This window comes from Plodia interpunctella, chromosome 13, assembly GCF_027563975.2.
Source record: "Plodia interpunctella isolate USDA-ARS_2022_Savannah chromosome 13, ilPloInte3.2, whole genome shotgun sequence".
NCBI lineage: Eukaryota > Metazoa > Arthropoda > Insecta > Lepidoptera > Pyralidae > Plodia > Plodia interpunctella.
In genome coordinates this window covers 9,537,158-9,556,040 of record NC_071306.1, presented here as the reverse complement: position 1 = coordinate 9,556,040, position 18,883 = coordinate 9,537,158, and the positions used below count along the sequence as shown (strand labels likewise).

General features: G+C 35.9%; 1 protein-coding gene across 1 annotated transcript in view; it reads right to left on the bottom strand.

Moving 5' to 3' along the window:
* The window catches only part of br (broad), a 110,918-nt gene extending 95,432 nt beyond the window's left edge, over positions 1-15,486 (bottom strand). The window contains exon 1 of the mRNA XM_053754090.1: positions 15,018-15,486. The gene's annotated coding sequence lies outside the window, so the exon portion shown is untranslated. The remainder of the gene's footprint in view (positions 1-15,017) is intronic.
* Between the last annotated feature and the right edge of the window lie 3,397 nt (positions 15,487-18,883).

The window sequence follows — 18,883 nt, the reverse complement described above, 5'->3', positions numbered from 1 at the left end:
GTTGGCCAGAAATGCAACGGGGTGAATGACCGCCGAAACGCAGCGCGCGGCAAGGTCACGCACACTGACGCAAGCGCACATAGACGCCCATGAAATTAGAAATACTAGTGTGGGCAACTGTCGATAGTTTTGTCGATGTTTTGAGGTTAAAGGGACAGAAAGACTAATGGAAAATATTTAAATAAACAATATTTATTACAATTGTTTAATTTGGTAAATACCTTAATGCATGAATAAGGAATATTCTTTTGAAATGTTTGGATGTTTTTATTATTCACATTATGGACAAAAAGGTAGTTGACGAATTATGAAATAGGAATGAGGTTCATATACATATCAAACATTGAATTATATTAAATATATTAATGGAAATTTAAACCTATGAATTAAATTTATTCTTAATGTTCAAATATAGCTACAATGTCATAAATATTAACGAGTGCAATATAAGTAGAATAATAACGATACAAACTAAGGTTAACAACTGGAATTTTAATCGTCACGCTACGCGAGGAGTCAATAGTTCATCGCACTTGAAATTAAAATAATGCAAATCCCCAAATTTGTTTACTACACATAGTCAACGCGTTGACGGCTGGGTTAGTCGACGTCGGATGAATTTTAATTTCAAGCCTGCTACGCATCGCGTCGTGGCCAATCGACGTACATTGCTCTGTTTTATCTTGTGACAGTACTTGGCTTAATAGAACTCAGCAATGTATGCTCTCAACGTTGAACCAACGCATGATGAAACAAGCATGTCTTCGCACAAAAACGACGGTTTCCTGGCACTATGTTGCACACGCTAATTGCAGTACCTTCGCTCACTTAGTATTGATAAATCGACAAGATATGCTAACTCACAACGGATTATTAATACGATGATTATTAAAATTTGGCAAACGATTCTTAGAAGGCAGACATAATTTTGGCGCAAAAATATTTAACATTGTTAATCGTTTCAATTGCAAAAGCTGGTCAAGTCCCCAGTGCGTTTTGACTGTTTCTGAGGATCAATTTACCACCTGCAAATACTTCGTTTTTTATTCGAATTTGTAATTGGCAATGTAAATACTTTATTTGAAAAATGAAAATAGTTTTGTCAATAAATTTAGGTAGGTATTAAATAGACAAAGTACACCACTATTGGATAAAAAACTAAAGCAGATATTTATTGCATTATAACACTATAACATATTTTTAAAACTATTCTAATACTCATCGACATTCATATTCGTAAAATGCTGTTTCTATGAAACTGAATGTATTAAGCAACTAACTGTAAATAACTTTCTAATATTTTTTTATTACTTCTTGCTTATCCGAATCGATAAATGCAAACTATCGATAAATTTTGACCCATCACTATAGTCGTTGGACTATAGGCAGACTATATTCAGGACTACATGTTTGCTTTGAAAGCCGTTTATTTTCGATGTTAGGCGAATGCAATCGAGTGCGTGGGAGTCGATGCCATTTCGGATGTGAAATAAATTTCCATTACTTGTCAGTACAAAGGATTATACCAGCGTATTATCAGTACTATAGGAAATGAACAAGTATTTTCTGTTCATTTCAAAAAATACTTTTAAATATCTATAACAAAATAGTTTCTTTATAATTTATAAAGGCGAAAATTTGTGAGTATGTTTGTTATATATCTCAGCTGAGGCTACTTTTTATCCCGAAAGTACGCGACTCCCATAGGATTTGATCAAAAAGTCTGATAGTCGATGTCGCTTTCAAAAGTAGATGCCGCTACTGTGCATAAAATTGAAAGCGTAAAAAATCTAATGATTACAACGAATGATATACCGCGGGTAACACTGCGGGGTACAGCTAGTAACAAATATATGTCTAGTTAACTTAAATTGTGTAGACGCGACGGTAGTGTAATGGTTAAGAACCCCGCCTGTGGATCGGAAGGTCCCAGGTATGATAAGCAGCGTCCTGGGTCCCCTACTCGTGCCACATGAGTTTGTATATCAGTCTGACTCATGTATATGTTTTCATCGACCACCACTTGCTTCCGGTGGAGGAAAACATCGTGAAAAATCTGCACACTGGTTGATTATTAACTTGTGTGTGAAATGGAGAAGGCAATGGCAAACCACTCCATTAATAATGCCAAGAAAGTTGTTACGTGTGTTTCATTCCATGTAATGACCACGACCTCAGTCATGAGGAATACGACTATGAAGAAGAAGAGAACTTAAGTAGTACCGTTGTATGTAAATAAAGGTAAAACTGATAAGTTTATTGTACTCGTATATTCTTAGGTATTGTTTAAATTCCAGTATCATTTAAAAGTCGTATATATATTTATTGAAATATATGCTAATGATTTTAATAAATATTTGGGTAATTACAGTTTTGGTTTGCATTGCACCTAGGTTCACGCAACGTTCAGTAATTACTATTGATTTTTGTTTTAATGTCAATAATTTTTGCTACCAATTCACGCTTTATTTGCTCAACCAATCTTCGTGAATTTCGCACACATAGAGGTGGGAGTATCTACACGGACATAAGCTACCTTTCGTCCTGGCAAAAATAGAAAAGACACTGTTCCAGAAACCGCGGATGAAACCGCAGGTAAAAACTAGTGTAAGTGTTAAACCTAGCTCTATTGGTGTGTGAATCATTGTACTATTTTTGACAGCGCAAAAAATATCGTATGTGTGCGTTTGTTTTTCTGTTGTGATTCATTTTACGTCTTAGGATAGGTTAGTGTCTATGTTGACTAGGTCCGGAATGTAAAATTAGTTATATTCAATCGTATATGGTTTAGTTTTGAACACACTGATTTAAATTTATTTTTGTCTACAGTTTCTGCTGTATTTATGTGAACGTGAGACATGTAGCTGTTAATTTCTTTTCAAGATAGAATTTGAATTCTAAAACTCTTAAGAATATAATTTTTTCTCTTCTTGTAGTCGTATTTCCCGTGACTAAGGATCGTGGCTATTATGTAGAACATACATTAACTCAGCGACTTTCTTGTTAATATTAATGGAGCGGTTTGCCATTGCCTTCTCCCATTTCACATTCTGATAGATTATATACATGTACAGTACATGTTTCCTCACTATGTTTTCCTTCACCGGTGGTGGTAGGTAAAAACACGAGTCGATTAGTGTATAAGTGGGATTCGAATCCGCTGAAGAAATAGTCATAAAACTAAAATGTTGATAAGTGCATGAAGGCATATTTTAATTAACTGCCATAATACAAATAAAAAAACCAAATTTTACTGTTGTTTACTAGAAGCAAATACTGTTACCTAGACAGGTAATCCTTTACCTATTTAGTTTAAAATTGAAACTTTTTCTTTGTTAATATTATGTAGAAAAATATTGTTATTTATTTCCCACCTACATCTAAAAATAAAAGATTGTGATCATAAATTTAATTTTAAAACTGCAACGTTTTTCCCTTTTTTGTGTCGGCCTCCATTCGCTTAACACGACATAAAAACATTGCCTAAGCCTGCTTAATTAAAATAAAAAAATATGGTCTCTGCTCTACCTAGTTCACCTTTGGTAAGATAGCTCTCCATCCGAAGGTCTCCTGATATACAATTTCCGACCGTAAGACTTCCGAATAAGGTGCAAACTATATTGACGAAAATGGATAATAAAATTCGATTCAACAAAACAAGAATAAGCCTTAGGCGTTTGTGTTTAAATCCAAAGTCGTTTAAAAAAATAAAATTTTGTGCTCCGAACTGTCGTCTTCAGAAATGTCTAACGAAAATACATCTAATGCATACGGAATACGCTTCAAAATTGGTTGGTGAAAGAAGTGGATTTATGACTATTAGGTATAGGTGGAAACCGCCAAAATGCATCGGAAGGTCAACGAACCCCGCCAAGGACAGTGCATTCAATGAGCTAGCGCCAAGATCTAAATAGTGGCCGCCATCTTGCCGTGTCATTCGCGCGGCAAATTTTTTTAATTGCACCAATTGTATTTTGGAGTTTTGTTGAAAATCCACGGGTTTTTTTTTAAGAACAATAGGCGCGTTTTCATTATTTTGGTGTAATTATGAAAAGTTAATGATGGTGGTTTTAAAAAAATATATTTCTGTTGTTATTTTTTTAACCCGCAAACTGATACTAGGAAACAGGACATATTACTGTAGTTTTAACTGTAAACATTGCCAAGGAAAAAGCAACTATTGAGTATGATTTTGTATTCAACAATTATGAAAATAGTGTTGATAGCTGAAATATAAATATTTTCTTTTAACCCACACCATCACCATTAAAGTGTAACGGCGTGTCTTAGAACAAACGTTGTCTTTGTCACACTTTTGTAGTAACAATTTGTTAAAAGAAGACAAAACAACAAATGTTACTCGACAGTTTGTAACGCGCTGTAAGCACCTTAGTGAGAAATTTTCCGAATTTCCCATCGAAATGAAACCCGAGATCAAGGCTAGTTAAGCTCCCTCAAGGAACGCAGACGACACGGTGGCTGACCACGCAATTTGTGTTCCATGTACCGTTTAGACGTTTAGCATTACAAATTAACAGACAATTCGCAACGGTGATTTTTATCTGAAAAATATCCATCGTGTATTGCAAATTGCAGAAATGATGCATTGAAATAGAAATGAGAATGGAAAATATTTGCGAGAAATCCAATATTTATTGTTAAACAGCTCTCTAATGCCGGCAACACACTATCGCGGTGCGATTCGCCGAATATTGGCGGATTCGATAGAAAATCTAGAGAACTAGATGCAAAAAGAACTATGCTATTATATTATGTTATTTAGAATGGGATTCGCCATCTTTGACGTTAACTTAAACTTGAAGCAACAAAATGCGAAGTACACCATTTTGTCTAAACATCAGCGGCGCAGGTTAAGGTCAACGTCAAAGTTGACTGGTGCAACTCACTTTTGAAGAGTACTAAGTTACGAAATAGTTCGTGTAGTAAGCAAACGGTTTCGAAAGCTGTAAACTATCGCTTTCTATACATTACCTAAGCACTGTACACACAGATGACTTGCATTGATGCATAATAATGCTTCGCCGGGCTAAATTTGTTGTATGTATAGCTACAGTCGACCGCAAGTCAAATTATCCTACGTGCATCTCCATTCGTTGGTGATAGCGACGAATTTGAATTAGGTCTGCATAGTCCAAACTATGAAATGTCGATTATTTGTTTTATAATAATAATCATAGTGAATTTGTTTGATAGTGTATATTTATTTTGTTTTAGTACGTTAATTATTGGCACTTAAATTAAGTATCTAATCTTTTTTTTTGTAATTTATAAATGTCATTCATAAAACGCAAATTCAAAGATTTTTATGTGAATTTTAGGGTGATTTTTTTTATTGCAACAGTTTTGACGTGGACTTTGACCTGCGCGCCGCTGAAGCTCAGACAAAATGGCGTGCTTTGCCATTTTCTGCGTGGGTTAAATTTAACGTCAGTGTTGACTGGTGCAACTCACTCTTAGTCACGACTATTATAGGTGCAATTTTGACAAAATTATATTAGGTAATAATGTGAAAGTGAATATTTATTATGAGAAAAGTGGGCTTAATCATAGGATATTTTTAGCTTCCAATCAACCTTAGTAATCCGAGAGGTTCGTACAAAAATATCTATATCTTGTTTAATACAAAAGCCAAGTTTATCGTTCCAAATGCGTCCCCGACGTCATCGATCATTAACAGGGACGGACTGTTCTCGTGTAATTCGATTAAAGTTTCTGACGCAAAACCTATTTTTGTTGTAGAAATATGAATGATCGTAGCCGGTGCTACGAAGTGCGTAGGCGTCTACGAAACTCGTAGCATAGATTGGCATGGTCTACGCTACGAACTTGTCTGGCTTTAGATATTTTTAATTTATTAGTTTTATTTGTAAGGGTAATTTAATAGAATTCGCAATGTTTAGAACTAATCAGTTCTTAACAGTTTTAAACATTGTACATAGTATGAAACAAAATAAGAAATGAATTAATTTAAAAATAGCATTCTCGAGAGTTGACGTCAAACTAGTGGCCGATTATAAAATAAAGCAGAATTTTCAAAATTGTAAGCTATATTTTTACGATTCTTTCTTATCGAGTGTGTCATTGCTATTATTTGTTTCATTTTTTTTTACGCTTATTCTAGGCCTCTTGGCGTCACAGCCCCAAATGGGTTGCATTTGGGACACAAAGATGTGTGCAATCATTTGACTTATATCCTAAGTAATATTATAAATGCGAAAGTAAGTTTGTTTGTTTGTTACCTCCTCACGCTCTATCTACACAATCAAATTCTTGAAATTTTTCATACATGTAGTTTGAAGTATGAAGAAGGACACACGGTTTTCATCCTGGAGAATTAACGCGGTCGAAACCGCGGGCAAGAGCTAGTATATAATATATTTTTTTCACCGGAAGTAGTAAAAGTCATTTTTGTTTTTAGTGACCTAACCTCAAAGTATAATTTTAGGGTGAAACTGTAATGCTAGGTTGTGTGCTTCCGTCATACAATACGCGAAATTGTAGGTACCTATATAATTATTTACATTGTGGGGTAGTTGTTTTCGAAACACGTATTTGGGTTTAATTTAATTGCTGTTTGCAGTTTCATAACAATATTAGTTAGGTTTAATAACCAGATGACAGACATTTTAAAAAAGTCGCTATTTAATGAATATATATTTATAATTTTGACGACCTCGGTGGCGCAGTGGTAAAGTTCTTGCCACTGAACCGAGAGATCCCGGGTTCGATCCCCGGTCGGGTCATGATGGAAAATGATCTTTTTCTGATTGACCCGGGTCTTGGATGTTTATCTATTTATGTATTTGTTATAAAATATAGTATCGTTGAGTTAGTATCCCATAACACAAGTCTCGAACTTACTTTGGGGCTAGCTCAATCTGTGTGATTTGTCGTAATATATTTATTATTATTTATATTTATTAAAAAGTTGCCTCCTTTTAATTTTTCGCGGGTCTACTGGAAGAAATTTCTATCGAAATAAGTAGTAGGTATTAGTAGGTATAAGTATTTAATAGTATTAAGTAGCAGTAGGTACCCTTGTTAGTCTTATAGCTTCCTATTTGTAAATTTTATATTTAACGTAACGTTGTGCACATAGTATAAACCAAGTCGCTTCCCGCTGTCTATCTGTCCCTATGGATGCTTAGATCTTTAAAACTACACAACGAATAATGATGCGGTATTTTTAAATAGATAGTATGATTTCTGACGAAAGTTTATGTCTATTTATTTATTGGGTGTTATTTTACCCGAGTCGGGCCGCTAGTAAATTAATAAGATGGAAGAATGGATTGTCCGTGTGTCAGTCATGACGGTCTAGTAACAATAGACAGCCAGTGGGGGCCAAAAGGAGCAACACGCCAAACAAAATGGTCGCATCGCTCACTGAAGGTCGTCTGAGCAAGCTGCACTTTTCCTTATGTCGCTATTGAGGCGTGTCCATAAGCCCACTAGCCCATAAAATACTTATTAACAAAGCATTTTGTTTTACAACTTCAGATTAACGACAGTGCGAAGTGGAGACGAAAAAGTTGGAAAGCCGACCCTGGGCTCCGACGCTCAACGGCTGAGGAAGAAACCGAGAAATCGCTCAGATGAGAGAGAGATATTATTGAAGAAAAATCTGCAATAAATTTATGCGTTTTGTAAACAATCTCCCAATGCGTTGCATTGGGGCACTGTGGCCAGGATGCTGGCAGCTTTTCTCAACTGAACTGAGAGGCTTCTTTCTTTTTATCCAGTGTGTTTTAGACCTTGTGTCTGTATATATAACACTTTATGAATACTGCAATCTATTAGCAGCAGACGCAAACACACAAGCTAACTTAACAGTCAACCATAGTGCAGGTTTCCTAATATTAATAATAATTTGTTTCAGACCATGCATTGATCCGTATAAGTATTAGTAACAATATTAATAATCTAGTATTAGTAAAACACATAGATAAACCAAACAAAAGACACACTTTATAATGATAAATGATAATATAAAAGAATACATTTGATGGCCATCACCGATAGTAAATGGTGGTCTATAAAACTACAATAGATTATAGATATTTATAAAAACTCAAGTGGCACGTTTAGGCTAGGCAGTGTAGTATATGGTATTATAGGTAGTTGGTAAACAACTATGTTTTACAACAGTTAACAAAATATTCAAATATGCGTGCAATATGGCCGCGCCCTAACCAGTCGCCTTCATAAAGCTGTATGCATTTTTATGCACGTCATAACACGTGTTCACTCGCTATCAGATGATGCAGCTCAGAGAGCATATTGCTTCTGTTTAGAAGATTTTAAATATGACTGCACTTCTATCAGTACAGGAAGGCTTGAGATGAATATAATTCTTATCTAACCAGATTTTTTATTGGAGAGAGAGCAATGGAGGGAATCCACTGACAAGATCTTCGCTCTAAAATGCGATGATGCGATGAGTTTATTTTAAATCCGCCACAAACATAAATTTAACATACATTTGCTTGTCGGATGGCGAAAGAGATTGGAAGCTTTTTCCCAGCAGTTACTGCTAGCACCACAGACTAATAAAATAATATATTATATTTACTTGCATTTGCTATTAAAGAACAAAACCTTTAAAAGCATTTTCTCAATGCAATGAATTAACAATATAATTCATTTTGCCACAATCAATTCATATTTAGGGCCATCCGCCATTTCTTGGTGTTTAAAAAAATAACAAACATACCTATCTTCCCTATATACGATAGCTTTTCACATCCTAATCTTCAATATTTAAAGGCTTATTTTTCACGTGAACCCCGGGTCTCGGAACGTCACAGCAGAGAACGAGACATAACATATCTCGCTATTTAAGCCAAAACGTTTTTACATACAACAAAATGGCTAACTTTTTAACATTAAACGACAATAATGAAGCTTGAAAACATAGACGCATCGTCCTTCATAGCTTTACGAGCACTAAAAAAGGGAGTTAAATTGCAGTCGGTTAAAAAAAAATCAAATGAAACCAGCACTTAGAATGCTCTTCCGCCATGCGAGCCTTGAGGATTGTTTATAATACTATAAATAACGAAGAAGCAAGGATATGTGTTGGAGGGGATAGATCAAACTGGGCGAGTAACTCCGGTTAGTTGATAGGCGAGTTTGAAACTTCGTGTCGTCAAGCATATGCGTAAGGTCTGACAACTATGGTTGCTAAAGACCGGCCGAAGTGGAGGAGAAAATGTAGAAAGGTTGCTCCTGAGCTCAAGCGTTTAATAGTTGAGGAAGTGGAAGGGAAACGCTCTGATAAGAGAAAGATAGCAAGTTTAAACAAAAAACCAAATATGCAATAACTGCCTGCTGTTGAACGTAGAAATTACTATGTAGAAAGCTACTACTACGTTAGCTACGTACTAGTTTAGTTTTTTCTTGATTTCAGAATTTGAACCATTGATTGCTCTTTGGTTTTTGACCAAAATGGGAGGAAATATACTTGAAAATAATATAATGATAATAAAAATCGAGATGTTCATATCTTTTGGCATATTTAGACCCGCAGGGCGGAAGGAAACGTTTAATATGAAATCTTACGAATATTAAAAATGCAAAAGTTTTGAAGAATGGATGTCAAAATTGACTATACGGATTGGGTACTACATTAATGATACTTTTTATCTCAATTTAAATTCCCATATAAGTAACGAGTAACCGCGGGCCGCAGTTAATAGATTAAAAACCTTGAACACTAAAGACTTCAGCGGCCAAAAATACTAATTGCATCAAAATTCAAACTATGACTATCACAATACATGACTAACAAAGAAGTCACTCGACCAATGTAAACTAGACTGTGGTGGGGAGGTTTGGAAAGTTGCTCAAACGCGTCGCCTTGACCCCAATACTGCCGGCGCAGGCGCTGCATTTCAGTACCCAACACGCTCTTTGAGAATAGATTTATCTTGCGAGACATTCTCACTTCCATGCTGGCAGCGATTTAAAAAATTGTATCTTCTTTTTTCCATAGCATCACCAGTGTATATGTTCCACTGCTTGGCAAAGGCTCCCCTTTTGTCATTTTTTTTTCTTTGTGGCAATCAAACTTCTTCAATAAAACTTATTTTGCCAGTGTCATGTTATATAAGTATTGTTATGGGCCGATAGGATAGGGTAAACGAGAACGATGAAAGCAATAAATACATAGCTATATCGTCTCCCCTTTTGTCTTCCTTAAGTTTGTTAAAAAAAAATGTAGAATGTTTTTAAATAAATTATTTTTAAGGGTCTTTGTCTATAATGTGCCATCTCTGGAGTAGGAATGTTCCTGGTCGTGGCAGAAGGGGCAAACCCAAGAAATGTTAGCATGATGTCATCAAGTAGAAGGTGCGTGCCATGGTCTGACTACTAAGGATACCGAAGACCGTGGAAAATTGAGGAGAGAAAGAGTGCTTTGACTCTGAACTTCCCGATATGACGGGAGAAGACATCAAGCCATTATACTGAAATGAAATGTTGCGGTGGTGGTCTATCGGTTTAAATGCCCGCTTGTGAACATAAAGGTCCTTTGTTCGAATCCTACTCGTGTCACATTAGTTTGTATAACAATCTGACTTATGTATTTTCTCATTTACTTCCGGTGAAGGAAAACATCGTGAGGAAACCTGCACACTGGTTGATTATCAACTTGTGCGTGAAATGGAGTAGGCAATGGCAAACCACTCCATTAATAGTGCCAAGAAAGTCGTTGTGTGTATTTAATTTCACGTGATGACCACGACCCTCAGTCATGATTGTTACTCATTCACGCAAAAACTACTGAACGGCTTGTTATGAAATTTGATATACGGATAGAATATAACCTGGAATAACACATAGGGCACTTTTTATTCCAAAATTCCAACGGGAGCGAAGGCCCGGTCTGCAGCTAGTGATATATATAAATCGGTACTATAAAACTCTTTTAAAAATAAATTACAGCCAATGAGACATGTACTCATGTTTTGCAATACTATATTTGTGTGGTTCCACTCGAATTAACATACACACGCTACCGTGCATGTGTTTATTCTCCCTATTGATACTCATGCGCATATCTCCTAAATCTAAGGCGACTTCATTGTCAAAGTTCAATGAACTCAACCTTGAAACTATCTGATGTCTATTTGAAAATATAAATCTCCTGCGCTTCTGGTTGTAAACAGTATTTTAACCCCTGAAGTAAAAGAAAATTGCCGTTTTGATAAGCAAATTAGACGGTCCTTGCCTATACCTATGTTCAGTGCGTAATTCATTACGACTAATATTATAAATGCGTAAGTAAGTTTGTTTATTACCTCTTCACTCTATCTACTCAACCAATCTTTTTTGATCGACATTTTACATACATTTTTATAGTTTGAATAACGGAGAAGGACATAACTTTCATCCCGGAAAAATACCTGCTCCCGTGGGAAACGCGGGCAAAATCTAAATAATTACGCAATGAACATATTCCACATTAATTTGTGGCCCGAGTTAGGGCATGGCCTCCCTGCTCCGTTACGCTATGTTGCGTCGATGTAGAGCGTTGCCGCTCTGTCATTTTACTTTGATATCCTTAGTCCGCCAGGGCGCCTCCAATGATAAAGTACCAATGCTTCTTTTGAATAAGTACATCTTTTATCTCTGTTTACAGAGAGAGAAGTCTTGCTTGCTCTGGTTTCTCTTTCTATCATCAGGTCGTGTTTCCGGCTTTATCCGCGCCTGTGTAGACCCAGAGCCAGAGGTTAACATTTAAATTTTGATTTGGCTGTGATATACGACCAGTCACTTACTTGACATCGACCCTCATTAGGAATGCTGTTGCCTATCAGCTGTCAAAGCTTCTATCTTACTCACTTTGAACTACACCCATGGGAGTGATCCTATTTTAGTGTGGCAATCATTGAGTCAAATCGCAAATCGATTACATTAAAAAAAATTCTTTAAATAAATGCCAGTATTTTGTTCACTAATAACATTTTATTATATATAACCATAATCACACACGTTCACATCTGTCTGTCCATAAAAAATGGGTATAGGAACTCAATTTACGGCGAGTGCTAACGAGTAACCACAAGGTCTAAACTGCAGGTGTCTTGAAACTCAATACAAAAGGTTTTGAACAGAAATTATTTGTGCTCGGCCAAAAGCGGTCATTTATTAATCTATATAATATACTTATGATAAAACTGTAAGTGTGCTATGTTTGTACATAAGAGATATTCAAAGAAAACATTTATGGGGAGGGGGGTCTTATTAATAGAAGGTAAAACAATATTCTTTTTATTTTCGTCTGTCTCCCTGTCTGTATGTTTGCTCGTAAAAACTATTGAATGGAATTTGGTGCGGTTTTGACAGTTGTATAGCGGATAGTCTAAACTTCTTCATAGTCGTATTCCTCATGGCTGAGGGTCGTGGTCATTACGTGGAATGAAACACACAACAACTTTCTTGGCATTATTAATGGAGTGGTTTGCCATTCCCTTCTCCATTTCACACACAAGTTAATAATAATCAACCAGTGTGCAGATTTCCTCACGATGTTTTCTTTCACCGGAAGCAAGTGGTGGTCGATGAAAACTACTATATATGAGTCAGATTTGTATACAAACTCATGTGGCACGAGTAGGATTCGAACCTGGGACCTTTCGATCCATAGGCGGGTGTCATAACCATTACACCACCACCGCTTCTAGTAATAGTCTAAACAGTTTGGCAAAAATTGGATTTATGGATTCGCGTGTTTCCGGTTGCATTCAGGGCTGTGATGCCGCGAAACCAGAACACAGCGTAAAAATAAACCTTGTGCTGGCGTGCCAGTACCTACTCTTAAACATATTTTGACGCAAGGTACATATGTACATAGTTCTTTCATCTCTTTCATCGGTAGCCCGACCTCTCTATCTTACGCATGTCGAGGTATAAACAGAGGTATAAGGTTTATTCGCGTTATAGTTATCCTACTTAATACTATAAATCAGAAAGTTTGTGAGGATGTATGTGTGTATGTTTGTTACTCTTTCACGCAAAATCTACTGGTTAGATTATTATGAAGTTTGGTACATGGATAGAATATAATATGGAATAACACATAGGGTACTTTTTATCCCGAAATTCCCACGGGAGCGAAGCCCCGGGGCGAAGCGAAGTACGTTATATCTTTCAACGCGCAAGAAGATGTCGAGCTACCGATAGGGATAGAAATACATATACCTAGTTTGGATCAAAAAGTTCTTGGGCAGATTTATTTAGTGTTATTTATTTATTCATGTTTCGTACATACACCTATCGCTATCAATAATCTTTCAATTTTTCCCGAAGTTTGACTGGTAGAGAATGTTTTTATCATTCAGTCCGTGTAAGCGAAGATTTCCGTCATTCGTATATTCATTCTAGTTTTTTATTTTGCTATTAGCTTTTGTCCTGGTCAGCGTTTGTACCTTTCTACATTGACCGTCTGTTTGCCTCTCTCCCATCTATATCAGCCGCCAAACAGCAGTGCTTGCATTGTTGATGCTTGCACACCGCCTCTCTCACGGTGGCGGTGTGATTACAGGGTACTGTGGCAAAAAATCCTAAGGTCACAAAGTAGGCAACAGCGTGCGATAGAGGGCGGTGTTGCTGGCGCCCAAGGGCTGCGGTAACCACGCGCCACCAGGCGGGCCGCATGCCAACTTAGTAGTACAAAATGAGGTTCCTCCCTTAGGAGTGGGATTTCCAAATTTGCTTCCTTAACGCTCAATAACTCGATATAAATAAAATCCTCTCCGCAAATGTTCACGTTACTTCATTAAGCGTGTTTGGCTCAGCGTATACCAACAAAAATGTTAAGAATTTGCCCGAAGCTTTGGCATATTTTTTATTTAAAAACTTTATTGTTTATAAAAAAAATATATGTACAAAAAGGTGGACTTAATGCCATATAGCATTCTCTACCAGTCAACCATTAGACCAAACAGAAATAGCAACGTGGTGCCATAATGTGCAACTATACGAAAAAATTACTCAATTTAAAACAAGATCATCTTTTTTGACGACCTCGGTGGCGCAGTAGTAAAGTACTTGTCTCTGAACCGAGAGGTCCCGGGTTCGATCCCTGGTCGGGTCATGATGGAAAATGATCTTTATCTTTATCATCTAAATATTAAGCCGCGAAAGTGTGAAAACTATACTTATATATATATATATATATTAGCATGAAAGTTTGGATGCGAAAGTTTGTGAAGTTTATGAATATTCTTCGTTACCCTCTCACGCGAAATTAACTGAATATATTTTGATGAAATAAGGCACATGGCAGAATAGCCTAGAATGTATAACACATAGGGTAAATTTTATCCTGATATTACCACAGGGACGAAGCCCAGGAGCGAAGCTAGTTTTAAATATATATATATATATATTTCTAAGAAGTCATACTAATGCCTTGTTTTATGCCTAATACATAGGTACATTCAATTGAGAATTTAAAAATCCTACAGTCATTTAGGTTAATTTTAAATACAGTTGAGGAACAAAAAAGTCTAATAAGTAGCTATATAAATATACCTAATTAAAATTGTCAAAATTCCAGTAAATATGGCTAAAAAGTGCTGTAAAAACGTAACACGCCTTTGCGCCAGCGCACTTTGTAGGCTTCAAAAAAGAGCACAGAATCAAGATGGCGGACTTTCTCGGCAGTGCCTAGTGCCGCTGACGTCACAGGACGACGTGTCCTTCAGTTTTGTCTAGTTTTTTTTTTATTTGAAAATATAATTTGTTTAAAAGAAAAAGTGTTTTGTTCGAATACGTTTGGATTGATTTTATGATACATTGTTCGGTTCTGTCAAATGTTGGTGTTATTTATTGTATTTTAATTATAAAATCTTTAAAACTATTTATAAATCTGTAAAATGCACAAAGAAACATAAAATAATAAAACATTTTAATAAAAAGTAATAGGTTTAACAAAATATAAAATAAAAGCGGAAAAAATCATAAAAAATAAAAATAAAAAGTACACTTACCAAATAAAATATAACAGAAAACACAGAAGTCCAAACAAAAGTCTTAAAATGATTTATTGAATCACAACACGACACAAGTCACTAAAGTTTTTTCTTAATTTTTGTTTATTTATGCCATCATCGAACAATAAAAGTCTGGAAAAGATTCTAAAAACTCTCAACTTATGCCCGCCTGCCGAGGGATTTAAATAAAAACACCTATCAACTAATATTAAAAATAATTTAAAAAATAAAGTATTTAAATAAATAGAACGCCCAATTCCAAATTCAAACTAGAATCCAGCTAGAGCTGGGCACCGCGCGTTCCGAGTTATTCAAAAAATCGCGACATACTGCGGCGCTCAATAAACTTGCAGGAAGGACGTCTTTTCCTAGTGATGTAGACGTTAAATACTTTTTTAAAAATCGCCAACGAACATTTTGAGCCAAAAAATCTAACCTAACCTAACCCTGGCGAGCGGGCGACTGACGGGCGCGTAGGGGCCGCATTGCCAAATATTTTTTTTGCATCTCGGCCGAATTATGCACTTGTATGCGACTTACGTCGTCCCTTCATTGTAGTGGTGCGACATGTACCGACTGGGCATTTTTATGTCGTCTCCGTGTGTGCATCACTCACACAGACAAGACAGACGAAAATTTCGCTTGTGTGTGTCTGGTAGCCCTTTGGTGCTAAGTTTATTTAAAAAATTCAACACGTTATGTAAACATGCAATTTTTGGGACTAAAATACTTAGGTGTTGCCCGAAGGGGTCGACGGCCGCGATTTTCGGGAACACTGACTAATTTCGCTAAAAGGATTCGTTTTGACGTATATACCCGGTAACAGAAGCCGACTGGAACCCGATGTTTGCTTTTCGAATGCTGCTACTGGCCAGTACGCTGCGCAGGCGCATTTAAAATTCGAACTCTAAGATTTATTTTTAAATTGTATCAAATACCGCATATAATTTTAACCTTTGGGTTTTTGCTGTCTACGACACGACAATTAGTTGTACCACGCGTCAGGCTAGTCATTGGCGCGACCTCCGGCTAATCTATGGGGGTTATATGTAGGACAAAATAGCTGCCATTGCAACCTCTAAAATGTTAAACGAAAAGTAAGAAAAATATATGTTCTAACAAAATATTCTCTGTCTGAAGAGCGTAAGAAGAGTATAAGAAGCGCGTCACCGCTATGCGATAATTACACGACACGACGATAAAATGCGACAATATCTTTTACGTTGACCGCGGGCTTGTCGGCGTTACAGCCCGAAATCCAACAGGAACACACAGAGAATGAAAACAAATGTGCCATTACAGACACTTTTTCACGTCAAATTTATATTATTTTTGAAATAGTAGGTGGCGAATTTCGATCGGTAGCTAGCTACGCCCCGGAAGATCTCAACTGGCATGGAAGTCAGTCATGTAGTCTTGACAAGGACTAACACCCAACATAACTGACACAGTGTCGATCAATCTGAAGACGTCCAAATTGAAGATCCGACCAAAAGTAGTAATGGGGTAAGGCTGGAAGAAGAACCAACCAATTAAAATTCTATCAATCTCTCTGTCTCTGTTCCTGATTTCCTGTGATGACGTGAAGAACACAATTAAATCTTTCAATATGTTAATCTATGGGAAATAGTATATTTTAGCAAACACACAATTCTTTATTCAACATAAGATCGTATACGTCACTTATTGGCGCCAATAATTTAGTTAAAAGTAAGTCTATTCTCGACTTTCAAGGCAATTTAAGTGTATATTATAAAAATAATTGAAATCTAGAATAATAATTTAATTTAGTTCGCATAGGAGACACCTCTACATCATGCAAGCAGTTATGCATAAATAATTGATAGACAGACTTACATAATCTATACATATAATAAAACTGTAAGAGGGGCCCTTGAATAATGAAATAAATAAAAATACTTCTAGGGTCTTAATATAAGTAATAGAAGCCAAAACACGAAAACTACTGGACCGATTTACTTGAAATTTGGTATGAAGGTACCTTACATACCGGGCTAACATCTTAGATACACTTTATCCCGGTAAATGGTCATGCTCCCGTAGGATAATTAAAAAACAAACTTGAACGAAACAAATTTGAAAAGTTATCGTACATACAATAGATATACTACTAATTAATGTTTTAGACGTTTAGGTAATAAATGCAAAACAGTATTATAACATAACCTGGGAGTACCTACAAGCGGTGAAGGCGGTAACAGTTTATTTATCCTGATTCCCATGGAAGCGAAGCCCCGAGGCGCAGCTAGTACATAATAACAACGTAAATTTATTAAACAATCACGCAAAACTTATAACTGAAAAAAATATATTATGACGTGTAAATAGCATTATATTATGGTGGTTTTTATGTCAAAATCGTTTCGGGAAGCCCCAAGTCACAGCCAGTAATATACTAAATATCTAGCATCTAATGTTTCTAGACTCAATAAGTATTCATTGCGCTCGGGCCATTGTCCAAACTGTCAAATGGAAGTCAATTGCATTTTCGTGTAATACGAAGTCATATCATCCAATTTTGTGACGTTATATTGTAAACGTACATTTTAATATTACGTCCCGTGGGAGTTTCGGAATAATAATTAACTTAGAAAAAGTACCAAATTTTCTGTTACTCAATCATTATTATATTTTCACAAACTATAAGTTCAATAGTCACGCAAAATCTACAAGACCTAACTTCAAGATCTTGCTCGAATTTGTCATTACTACCACAAGATTATATTTAATTTCATTTTATTTTTTATTAAATCCAGATTAAATTAATAAGACTAAAAAAATTGTTACCGTACTGTTCTATCTATGAATTTCAAGGCTTCATATCCCTTAGTCACCTTGTACGACGTCCCCGGAAGGCTTGTAATTTTTATTATTTTATGTTGATCTATGACGGACAGCTAAGGGCGAGAATACATACCGCATTATTTCTAAACATGCACGAACATAAAGCCCTAAAAATGAAATTCCTTCGCCTCGCTGGTCGCTTACTAAAAAAGTTGCGATAAAAAATTGTCTATTCCCAAAAACGGTGAAGCGTGGTAAAGGGCCGCAAAGGTCATAGGGACACAGGTGCCTTAAAAATAGTAGTCTTTTGAAACTATTCACTGGCTCCAATCTATAGTGGGTCGTACACAGGCTGTTTTTAAAAAGGATAAAAATGTTGGGTCTTTGTTTATGGTTAAGTGACTTTTAGAAGTTAGCTTCACACATATCTATTATGAAAGCTGTTATGTTATGAATAAAAATATTCAGCCAATTTGCAGACAAATAATAAAATAAAATATACAATTATTTGTTTCGGAGAGAATTCACAATTTCTAGATGTTATGTTCTCTAAATTAGTAACTTATTTTTGTTTATTCAGATGTGTTGGGATCCAGAGTTTAAGTATGGGTCCATCCAACCTGCCACCTAAACAATGATAACTGTTGTTTATAAAAATATATCGAAATCCTACCTTTTTAACTATTTTTTTATAAAATTAACTTTGCTGTTTGAGAAATAAGCATACGTTTCATCCACCATTTGCTTCCGGCGAAAAACTTTCACTCTTATCTTCGAGTGTTCTTGAATGCATTCGGGGCTGTGACGCTGCGAAGCCTGGAGTCTCCTTTAAATATTGATTATGCATTTTTTTGATCTTGCGTGTCATCTTTGCTTTTCATCATGCTACATTGAAGTCAAACACACGCATATTATAATAACAATGTGAATTTAGAACGTCTTTCATCAGACTGTCGTTTTACCTTCGCTCGATCGCCAACAGGTCTTTTAATTAGTATTTTTCTTTTTTTAATTAGAATGATTCGTATTTTTTTTTGTATATTACGCTTCACAAATAT